At 43.3% G+C, this 12,716-nt stretch overlaps 1 protein-coding gene across 2 annotated transcripts in view; it reads right to left on the reverse strand.

Moving 5' to 3' along the window:
* LOC132471542 (A disintegrin and metalloproteinase with thrombospondin motifs 7) overlaps nucleotides 1-12,716 on the reverse strand; it is a 92,422-nt gene that overhangs the window by 19,759 nt on the left and 59,947 nt on the right. The window lies entirely within an intron of this gene.

Here is a 12,716-nt window from a genome sequence, read left to right on the forward strand (position 1 = left end):
ACAGACGTTTTGCTGGCAGGGAAGATAAATGAACGTTAAAAACGGACCATGGACATCTCTATGGCGGACTCTCTGTGGCTGCTATACATTGTGCAGCGTCAATAGATTCTAACAGAGCAACAGCAGGATGCCGGTGAGATATTATCAGAAAAGTCTCTCTCTCTCTCTCTCTCTCTCTCTCTCTCTCTCTCTCTCTCTCTCTCTCTCTCTCTCTCTCTCTCTCTCTCTCTCTCTCTCTCTCTCTCTCTCTCTCTCTCTCTCTCTCTCTCTCTCTCTCTCTCTCTCTCTCTCTCTCTCTCTCTCTCTCTGTGATGAGAATGAAGTTTAAACTGGGAACCCGATGGCAGCATGAGAAAGAGGCAGGTGAACCACACCAAAGACAAATGAGAGAACACTGGGGACTGGCATGGAAGACAGGGCTGCAGACTACATCATGAATCAAATATAAATGGGTCATCTTCAGCAAACAACATTTTTTTTGCATTTTAGAAGGAATTTCCAAATAATTTCTACAGCTCAAGCAGTAGTTTTGTGCGGCGTCTGAAATACAACTTGTAAGGATTAGGAGGATCAGGAGAAGATCCAAGGACTTTTTGTTATTATGTGGAGCAAATGTTTGATCAGTTGTTGTTGTTGCCAAATTGATTTTGGAGCGGTGAGAGCAGAGCTTTGTGAACAATTGAACTGAAAATGTGTTGCCTTCCTATCAGTTTTATCGACATCGTTATTGCTCACTGTGATAGCATTGACTTGGAAAGATGTTAGTTCAATGTCAAACTATTTAATATAGCTTTGATGCAGTAAAACACTTTTCCATGTTGCTGTAGCTTGGCTTACAAAATTTCCCTGGGGGTCATCTTCAGTGTAGAGAAGCTTCATTTCATGTGGAGTCTCTGGCTGCTAGGCTTACAACACTTTCTAAGTAGCTTGCCTAACACTGGTTTAATTATGCTAAACTGTGGGTTTGGAGGAAAATAAAAACGATCTGCATGTTCTTTGTTTGGCATTGTATTCTTTATCCGTTCTAAATACTTTTTTTGCATTCATCAAGTATTTTCTATAGTATTTTTCTATATGTGTTTTTCATATTTTCCATTCTATTCTAGATGTATTTTCTATATTTCTATATTCTTCATGTATTTAATTGTACTGCAATTGTTCACGCCAAAGGACATTGTATAACAAATATATTTGCGCTTCAAAGTATTTTTGCTGCTCGCATACATCGATCCAACCCGGTATCACGCGATTTCGTGCTCATGCTCACAAACGTTAATCCATTGAATCATGTCCCAGAGCACGATTGCCCGACTTTTTTCGTGCTACACAGACCAAAATTCAAAACAAAGCATTTCAAGGGTTACCCTAATGTAGCTGCCAGCAGAAACAGTTGCATAATTTTGGTTTATTAGAATCATTTTAAGTTTCATAAAATAAGAATGAAACCACATTTAAATATATCATATATTTATCTGCACTTCTATCATTTTGAAATATGTTTACAAGCTGACCTGTTTAGGTAATGTGTAGCAGAACTATTGTTCTGACATTCAGACGTTTTATTGCTGTAGCACCAGCATCGGAGCATGCAGCGCATGCCAAGATAATTGCCGCTTGTTGAGATAAGTGGTAACGCCATTACATTTGTGTGAATAGACGAATGAGACACACAGGAGTGAAGTTGCCTCCGTGTTACCTGTTTCACTCCCTGGAGTTAACGCGGCCAATGAGGTTTGCATAGTTCTTTCAATGTGTAATTATCATGTGCTATTCTCTGTGATAATATTCTTATTTATGTAACTCATGTATGATTTCTATGCTTTTATTTAGTTCTCACGGCATGTTTGATGGCATCGAGGGTGACAAGATTCAGCTAATAAATGCCCGTAAACAAGAACGCCTTGTGTCCGTGTCTGTTAACTGGAGGGAGCTACAGTGAGCCTGCTCGACACGAGGTGGAGACGTGGAGAGATGTTGATCTGCGCCTGCCATTCGTTGACAGAGCTGCTAGCAAGTTTACATTGAATTCGAGTATCAACAGATAGATTGTGCATACACTGTTAACCAGTGCTTAATTTGTAAAGTGGGAGGTCCCGGAACGCAGAGGGGGGGGTGGATCCGGCGACTAAGTACGGGGGTTAGAGACTGAGGTAGCTCTAGAAACCCAAGCTGCTGTAGTGGAAAGTCTAAGAAGAAGCCAAAGAACCTGAGAGCTTACTGAAAAGGGTCAAGAACTTATGACAGCCAAACTAAAAAGCTTCAAAATCGCTTTACAACCTCTTATAACAAATGGAAAGATCTTGCTAAAGAGACGAGGAAAGCAATCGATCCACTGAAATCCTGCAAACCTACATAACCAAGATCAGTAACGTTTGAACAAGTGTAAAACAAGCTTATCAAGATTTATGCCAACACACTACTCCGGATGGCAAGATGCGCCGCAGAGTAGACACGTGTGATGGTGTCTCAGGAAAGCTCTTGAAACATGCAGGGGATTCTCTTGAATTAATAGAAAAAGTACCAGATACTCACAAAGAACGAGCATACTGGACTGAGACTGGCTCGGTGCTTACACGTGCAACCTCCAAAAGGTCTAGTGTATGTTCACGAAGTTCAAAGTCTGCAAGCATCAGATCAAAGCAATCAAGCCTGTTAACAGAGCTGCAGCAGAGCTGGCTGCAACTTAAGCCACATTAGATGTCTTAGAGGACATGGAAATTAAGTAACAAGAGCTTGGGAACCTTGAAGTTGAGAACAGGAAGAGGCTTGCACTGCAAGAAGGAGAAAATGCTGCAAGGGAAAATGCATTAGAAGAGATGCGCAGGCAGTTAGAGCGCTCAGAGACAGTTAAGAAAATGAATGCTGCAAATGCACATCTACAAGTCTACGAACGAGGAAGTGTGTTCGGATGAAGAGACATCAGAGTTGCTCCATAGCAGCAAGCATGTGAAAAACGAAGCTAAAACTACCCAAAGAAGTCTTTCTGTGCATCATGTGGCAACACCACAAAACGCCACACATGTACAACCTGCTATTGTGGCACAGACTGTTGAAAGTGTGCAACCTGCTGCCATTGTTCATCAAGAACATATTACTACAGCACTCGCCAAAGCAATAACAGAGTCGATCAATGCAAGCCATCTCACAATACCAGAGCCTTCTGTTTTCAATGGAGACCCACTAAGGTCCTCCCATTGGCAGGAAGAATATTCAAGTGAATGAGAAGGTCTACTACCTCCGCAAGTATGTTGGACCTGCAAAGAAAGCTATTGAAGGTCACTTCCTGCTAGGCACAGATGCAGCCTACTATTCAGCATTGGACATCCTGGAAGAAAGGTATGAAAGCCCCTTTGTGATTGCCAAGGCCTTAAGGCAGGGGTCTCAAACTCAATTTACCTGGGGGCCAGTCTTCTCAAGCTTTACGATTAACAGTTCTGTAACATGAATGCTTTTTTGAACATGAATGGCTCTTTTGAACATGAACGACTTTAAAACATGAACCTTCTTCAGAACATGAAGTGTCCTTCTGAACATATGGCTTTTCTTGCCTACTCCTTACTGCCAGAGACCTGGCAGCGCTTCCTCTCACACAGCTCCTGCAGGGCCCATGCAGGGCTTTATATATATATTTTTTATAAAGCTTGCTGCGCCCAACAACCTTGCGAAGACGGGGTGAAATGTGCAGAAGCATTTTTCACCGCAAACGTTGGGGTGTGTGTGTTAGGGCTTTGACTTTTGCCCAAAAATCATATTCGAAGTTCGTTTGTTTATTAATATTAATATTCGAATATATTCGAATATGTTTGTTTACCGGCGTTGCTATGGTTACCGGTCTTGCGTGTTCCAACGATTTATTAGGTTTCTAATAAATCGCTGTCTAATCAATACTTCATTCACTGCCTCTTCCGTGGTCATTATAATATTATGAATAGACTGCGTCGGGTTCTCCGACGTCTCTCCCTCTTGGCCTGCCCATAACAAGATCGAAATACATCAGAGGAGTCACACAGGAGAGAACCCGGTCAGGTGCATGGTGTTTGGAAAGAGATACACACAGAAAGGGCGTATCTCCAGCGCACACAGACTTGGGAGAAGCCATACCGTTGGCCTAGCACATTTCACCTCCGTCTTATGCAAGGTTTTTGTGCGCAGCAAGCTTTATAAATGAGGCCAACGGGCAAGCGCAGCGACTCGGCAAAAAAAATAAAATAAAAAAAATTAAAACGTGCAAGCCGCACTAACACTTAACTTTGATATCAAGTAGGGGCATGGGTGGATTACTGCACGGGCACACCGGGCACATGCCCAGGGGCCCAAGGGCTCAGGGGGGCCCTTGGGCCCCCCTGAGACTACTAACAGTGGGGTCCAGGGCCCCACAAGTTACTAACAGTGGGGCCCTGGGCCCCACAAGTTACTAAGAGTGGGGCCCTGGACCCCACAAGTTACTAAGAGTGGGGCCCTGGACCCCACTGTAAGTAACTGAAGTAGACTGAGCCGCCCCACAAGTTACTTACAGTGGGGCCCAGGGCCCCAGCGTTAGTAACTTTTAATGTTGCATTGTCGAAGCAATCAGTAGAGAAATACAAAAATTCAAGCAAAAACAGCAATAGTAGGCCTATTACAACTGAGTAAATAAATTAATAAAAAGATCACTAGGGGGCACTATTTCAGTTTGTGAATTTGAGACCATTCACGAACAAGTCACTGTCATTTAAACATGGAGCAACGGCGAACTTAAGTGGAGCGTTGAAGCAATGAATTTATTCAGTTCAGATCATTCAACAAGCCTGGAGATGATGCAACCCCAAAAGGACTGCTACGAATTATACTCGATTGTGGACTGCAATCTATGTTTCCAAATGTGTATCTAGCGCTACGGCTTTTTCTGACTCTGCCCGCCAGTAATTGCGAAGGGGAGCGGTCATTCTCTCTTCTGTCCAGAATAAAAAATTAACTGAGGACGAAAATGTCACAAAAACGCCTCAAGGCACTTTCTCTCATGGCAATTGAGAGTGACCTTACCAATACACTGGAGTTTGATGATATCGTGGAGGATTTTGCACGGAACAGAGCCCGGAAAAAATGCATTTCATAGGTGAAATAAATTACTGTCAATTAATGTAAGGAACTGTTCGTATTGAGTTGCTTTAAGTCGTTTTTATTTGTGGTTGAAAGCGGTGCATTCGAAATTCGTTCAAATCGCCAAAAATTGCATCAATTATGTATTTTTTTTATCCTGTTTTGGTTAAATAAAGATGCATTTTTGTAATAATTATTGTGAGGTTGCCTTTCCTGTGCTACAAATCCTGCTGAGTTGCAGGTGTAGGCCAATGACTTATTATCGCCAATAAGTGTGTGTGTATTCTGGGTGCGTGTGTTTATGTTGGAAGGGGGGGGGGGGGGGGGGGGCCTGCGGAGTCCACGTGCCCAGGGGCCCGATATGTCATAATCCGTCTATGAGTAGGGGGCCACAAAATATCGTCCCGTGGGCCGCAATTGGCCCGCGGGCCGCGAGTTTGAGACCCCTGCCTTAAGGTATAAGATACATTCTTGGCCAAAAATAGGGCCCAAGGACAGCATTAAACTAAGAGAATTATTAGATTTTCTACAAAGCTGTGAGCAGCAATGTCACTGATCAAGTGTCTCGCTGTCCTGAATGACGTGGTGTTGGAGAATGTACGTGTGTGCGCTGGGACTACTTTATCCAGGACGGCAACTCCGGTCAGAGAGTAGACGCATACACAGGGAACAGTTTTTGTTGTTTATATATCTTGAATAGGCGAATGACATCAACGATGGCTTCAATGAATAATCTGATTAATGAAGGAATGAATGAATACATTTCTGAATGGTTTTCTGTAAAACAGAATAAGAAAGACAAATAATTATAACAAGATGTACATACTAAAACACTGGGCTTCAGTACTAGCAATATACCATAATTGCTATCGAAACATTACTGGCATAAATAGCTTCAACATGCACACGTTAACACTATACATAATATAGTGTTAACGTGTGCAATATAACAGCCGACAACGGCACAGCAGAGTGAAGGACACGTATGCAATGTCTACACGAGGTGCAGGCTTATACACTAGCTGCCCGATTAGTGAGTGAATCAACTAACACACAAATCCCGGCCACTATATGGAACAGAATTGCGGACTGCATATAACATTTATCCTGCATAAATATACGTTGTTCAGTATTAACTCACTCTTCACAAACGCATTCTCTGTCGTTGCGGGTTATGCAATCGAGGCGCAACGAACTCCGACGTAATCCCGTGCACCTAGTAAAACTCTAGGACCCTACGGCACTACCTGGGCTGTCCCAAGTGCCTGAATAGAAATAACAATATACATTTTATATCTATATGCGATACGATATAATGAACTAACAGGGAATTTACAACATGTGGTGAAAACCAAAGAATGCTCAACAAGTTTCCTGATTGGTTAACAGACAGATGGAACAGAAAGGTCCTTGCGGTTGAAGTATCAACACATGACTTTCCAAAGTTCAGCGAATTTGTTCAGTTTGTTGCAAGAGAGGCCAAGATAGCATGCAACCCTGTGACATCTCTTCATGCTCTGAATTATGGTGATGGTGAAAAGGTTAAGACATCAAAGCCACGAAATGTTGGTGCAAAGGTGCTGGCAAGCAGCTCAAAAGAAAACCCAGTCCCTAAGACATGTGTCTTCTGTGAGAAGTTGTACTATGGCATTCAAACATGTAGAACGTTCAAAGAAAAGTCAATCTCAGAAAGGGTCAAGTTTGTGCAAACTAAAGGACCGTGTTTTGGATGCTTAAAGACAGGACACCATTCTAAGAACTGTGAAAAGAGTGTCTGCGACACATGTAAAAGGAAGCACCCAACCTGTTTGCATGAAGACCGTGTCAAGGATGACGGAAAGAAAGATCACAGAGATTACGAGAGAAAGGAGAGTTGGGAACAAGCCAAAGAGAAGGAGAGGTCAAAGGAAAGGACGGATTCTAAGCAGTCAAATTAAGCTTCTAACGAAGCCACTGTGGTCCAAGACATGAATGGAACTTACACATCCACCGTTATTCCAGTGTCTCGTATATGCTTTACTGGATAACCAAAGTGACACCACCTTTATCCTGAAAGAAAGGCAGACGCTCTGGACACACAGAAGGAGCCAGTGCAACTAAAGCTCTCAACATTTTCATCAAGAAGTACAGTCATTCCAAGTCAGAAGTTAACTGGGTTGCAGATCAGAGGCTTTTATTCGCCAAAGATAATCACTCTTCCAGTAACATATTCAAGAGACTTCATTCCTGCCAGTGTAAGTCACATTCCTACAACCAAGACAGCAAAAGCATGGCCTCATCTAGAGCACCTTGTCGAAGAGATTGCTCCTTTAATTGAATGTGTCATTGGCCTGCTTATAGGTTACAATTGTTCTCAATCCCCGTTACCCAGGGAAGTTGTGTCAAGCAGAGATAAGGAGCCTTTTGCTCAAAAAACAGAACTTGGCTGGAGTTTTGTTGGCTCTGGTAGTTCCTTTGTCGACTACGGAGATGCAATTGGATGCAACCACAGAAATATTGTCTGACAAGTAATGCCATGCCTTCAGTCGCCTGCCAATCTGACAAGTGAAGTCCGATACATATGTCGAAGACGAGTCAAGGAATTAGTCACGCCGCCAAATGTTATGAAGATATTGGAGTCAGACTTTAATGAAAGAACCGTGGTGGATGCTCACCTTTCACAAGAAGATATTCGCTTCATTTCAACAATGGAGGAGGGAATCAAGATCAAGCCTGACGGTCACTGTGAAATGCCTTTGCCTTTTAAAGAGGACAGGCCGAGTCTGCCAGACAACAGGAAAGGTGCTGTTTATCGCCTAAAGTGTCTGAGTAAGAGATTTGAGAAAGACAAACCGTACCACAAGGACTATGTAACCTTCATGAACGAAACAATGACTCATGGAGATGCTGAGAAAAGTTCCTGAAGAGAAAATCAACAAGAGCCCTGCTTGGTACATCCCTCATCATGGGGTGTATCACCCACAAAAAACGTGCAAGATACGCGTCGTGTTCGACTGCTCAGCGAAGTTTCAAGGCGTGTCATCGAACGACCATCAGCTGACCAATACGTTGGTAGGTGTTCTATGTCGTCTCCGCAAGGGTCCAGTAGCAATAATGTGCGACATAGAGTGCATGTTTCATTAATTTCACCTAAGAGCAGAAGACCAAGTTCCTCTGGTGGGAGAATGGGGACTATCACTCCGAACCATCCGTCTTTCGAATGAAAGTGCACTTGTTTGGTGCAGCCTCGTCACCCGGCTGTGCAAAGTACGGCCTCAAACACATTGCTGCACAAGAGCAAGGTTGCTTCAGTGAAGCATCCATCCGCTTCATTGATCAAAACTTTTATGTGGATGATTGGCTGACAAGTGTGTCTACAGAAGAAGAAGCAAAGCAGCTAGTCAGTGAATCAAGACAGCTCTGTAGCGATGGCAAGCATCCACAAGTTTGTTTCTAACAGCCAGAAGGTGCTCGCCTCAATCCCCAAAGAAGAGTGTGCTTAAACAGCAATAAATCAAGACCTAGCCTTGGGTGAGTAGTACCAAATGGAGAGAGCCCTAGGGGTTAATTGATGTTACCTTCCAGCAAGTTTTTCAGAAGACCGGAAATATGAACTCCATCACTTCTCGGATGCTAGCGTCACAGGATATGGAGAGTGCAGCTGCCTGAGAGTGTTTGGTGCATCAGGACAAGTCCACCGTGTTTGGTGATGGGAAAAGCCAGAGTGGCTGCTCAGAAAGGAGTTGGATATAGCATTTGCCAAGGAATTCTTCTGGAGTGACTACAAAGTAGTCCTTGGGTACATCAACAACGATGTAAGAAGATTCCATGTTTTTGTGGCAAACCACATTCAGCGCATCAAGGACAGTACCAAACCAAGTCAATGGAGATACGTGGCCTCCAGCGTTCACGCTAGACTTTTTCTTGGGCGGACAAATGTCCGACACTATTCCAGAATATCAGACATTTGGAATATCTTCCGGACGTTATTCACTAATAATTAAATAATCACCAAAAGTCCACATTTAAACGACAAACGACACAAACTAAGTTGCTTCAATAAATGCCATTTATTAAATTAGCCTAGGCAAAAAACATAAAAGCCATTCTCGTCAAAAATGGTAAACAGGAAAAAAAAAAAATCATTCTATAATTGCAATTCTTGCAGGCTACTTTCGGCGCAACTTCATGGCATGGAAGTGCTCCGCTGCTCGCGAAAAGTTGAAGTCTTTCAACCCCGGCCCAAGGCTCGATATGCGCATCAGCCTCATCTTTTCCCCAGCTAGGCGGTTTCTGATAGATGTTTTAATCCTGTTTTGGAGAGAAAAGGCTCGTTCCGCAGGAACACTGGACACAGGGATTTTACTGGCGATTTTGGCCAGCTTTGCCCAGTCGGGAAAGATTTGTGCGTTCACACCAACACGTCGGGCGGCAAGATCCCATACAAAGTGAACGTAGAGACGCGTATCGGGCGAATTCTTCGCGAGAGAAAACCGGCGACAAGTTTTGATTTGTCGGGCCACACTTTCGCCGTGCACAGGCGAGCGCATTCACGAGGATTTGTGCTGCGACAAATTCGCTCGAGTTGAAATATTTCAACTTTGACGAGAATTTCGCGTGATGACAGCCAATCAGCGTTCAACAGCGTGGCCACTGTGCACTGCGCGCATTCATGAATGCACGTTCGTGTTTGCCTCCCTGGTGAGCTCGGCCACGAACCGCTACTGGTTTTCATATTCAGATTAATTCATACATAAATGCAAACTTTTTTTCTTTTTTTTCTCGGACATGTGGGCCGTTTACATTTTATTATACCGGCCATGCGTGCGTGCAATCGGCCAATGTCCGGCTATAGCCTGCTAACGTGAACACTGGTGGCCTCTGAAGAAAATCCAGCTGACCATGCGTCAAGGGGCCTCAAGGCAAAGGAGCTCATTGCCTCCAACTGGTTTGACGGTCCAGCCTTTCTTTGGCAAGAAGAGCTTCCCAGTGGAGATAGGAAGGTGGGAGACATTGCAGTTGAAGACCCAGAAGTTCGTAAGGTATTTGTGCTTAAGACATTGACAACAGAATATTCACTGCTTGAATGCTCCCTCAAGTTCTCCAGCTGAACGAGGTTGGTCAAAGCCATCGCTAGACTCAAGCGATGTGTCAAAGAGTTCAAAGGGTTGACATCAAGAACCAACGAAGCCAGCAGTCTGGAAGAGAGAGAAGATGCAGAACTTGCCATCATAAGCATCGTCCAGAGGAAGAACTTAAGGAAATAACCAAAGGCAACCTGCAAAGGCTAAATCCTTTTGTGGATGAACAAGGCATCCTCAGGGTGGGAGGTCGACCAGAGCATGCAGCTCTGCACCCTCACATCAGACACCCGGTAGTCTTACCAAAGACCAGCCACAAAACAAAGTTACTGGTCGCACACTACCATCAGCGAGTGCAACACCAATGACGTGGCATGACAATGAATGAGCTAAGGCCTAACGGTATCTGGATACTTGGATGCAGTCATGTACTTCAAGGGGCCCAGAAGTAGATATCCTTGTTCACTCCGATACAAGTGGGGAGCAGGAATGTGTCGCCGCAAAAAATGTCTGGATATCAAACAAAGGCTAATAATTATCTTTATACCATGTACTCAAAATTTTTACGTTTTCTCTTTTCAAAACGCCACCTCAGGCGTTTTATTAGCTGTTTTCTGTAATTATTTTTTGCTGGAGGAGGAGGGGTGGGCAGCTGAAAGGAGTCGTAGTGAAACAAATGTTTCGGCCTGGCATCCGAGAGGGCCTAGTTCACTGCTCCGTTAACTTCTTGTGTCCGAGGTTTTTCCTTTCACTCAACATGAATGACGTTGATGGTTTTTAGGCACTGTGGTGACTTTTTTTCACTAAAAGTGTTTTAGTGATGAAGGGATTTTTAGACTGGTTCAGCTGCTGCTCATAACACTCTTAATATTTGTTAATAGTCTAATAAATATTTCAGTTGCGATGGTAGTTATTTTTTCATTTGCTTGTTTAGTTATGCATCACAGTTAACAATGTTGGCGTAGTACAATTATTTATGTGGGTAGGCCACTCCAACTTCGTTGCTGATATGTAACCGTTTATTTGTAAATAAATTATTGATGGCATTTTGCGTCAATAGTTAGTTGGAAGGAAAAGTCAGTCGCTCAGGCCCTAAGATAAGGTAGTCTAGTTTCAGGGCGGTAGCACCTTCCATCTCAAAAACTGTCTTTCCACCACATTCGGATACACTGTCTATTATCGAAAAACTTTTTTTCTGTAAAGGCTGGAACTCCAAATATCAGATATGTCGTTCTCGGGACCCCAGGAAACGTGTGTATACATTTTGGCATCTCTAGCTAATCTCAAAAAGACGAGAAAAAGGGCGTGACCTCCAACAGTAGAGTAAATGTGCATAAGACAGGTTCGTTTTAAGTCCCCATTTTTTGTGGGATGGAGCTGTAAATTCTCGCCTTAAGGTGGGTAGACACTTGCCTGTGGACAAGTTCTTGAAGTCTGGGGTCAAAAGGTCAAAAGGAACCGGCACCACGGCCCATGAGATAACAAAAAGTTAATGTATATTTTTCGATCAACTTTTAGTCCTTATTAAAGAGAGGCCTGACTCTCAGATATCCATGTCCGATGGCTGGGTCTGGGAAGAACTTCAGGTCAAAATCTTGCAAGCGAGCCGCTGGATAAGGTGCAACGAGATGGAGCTCTTGCTGAAATTTCGTATAGGGCTGGAGCCCCAAAGTTGATAATCATATGAGTCCTTTGAGACCGTCTTTGATATAAAAGAGACCCCAGGTCTATAGCTTACGTGTTACTGTCCTTGACTCAAAATTCACCTATTGCATCACTTCCTTTAGGGCTTCGGCCTCCTAATTGATCATTGTGGTATATTTGAATGCCCTCTTTCATAGATATGACACCACCACCACTGGGGCGTGACAAAAATTTTCCATATCCATATGGTGCTTGTGTTCAGTAGGGGTACACTAGACATAAATAGGAAGCTTGCAATGAGCTTTTCAATCACCAGAAATAGTCAATACACTAAATACAGATTCAAATAACCCTGCCTCGTTAAATCAATGAATTTTTCAAGTTTTCCAAGTTTTGCTTTTACGAATAGGTTATAGGCTGTGTCACTACCAAATCTGTCCATGTACATCTCTCAGAGTGACGTAACTAGCCACCAGACGGTGATAGAAAAGTCACGTTGATTACAAAAGTAACTTATGGTTACGTCTAAACTACGGAACATAGAAAGATATGGGGGGCGGTCGATGGCAACCACCATAGCAACCGTCGTCGATTGCAACCACCATAGCAACCGTCACCATGACAGCCACGTGACGTGGATGCAGGCCAATTGAAAAGAATAGGCAAAATAAACCATAGGCATGTCACATGTTTAGAGCCGTTATTGTAAAACGACTGCCTTTTCTGCTGTGGACCAACGTAGGTAGTACATTCTGGTGTGAGACTGGGTTTAAGAGGCGTGGTTAGTTGCAAAAATATGATAAATCTGAATGTTGTTTTGACAACCCCTAACTAGAGTGTGCACTGTGCAGGCCGCGCCCCCTTCTGAAGTAAATTAAAGTAAAGTATAATATTATAAGTAGACCATGTAGCTTTTATTTATATTTTAATTAA

This window comes from Gadus macrocephalus, chromosome 14, assembly GCF_031168955.1.
Source record: "Gadus macrocephalus chromosome 14, ASM3116895v1".
Taxonomy (NCBI): Eukaryota; Metazoa; Chordata; class Actinopteri; order Gadiformes; family Gadidae; genus Gadus; species Gadus macrocephalus.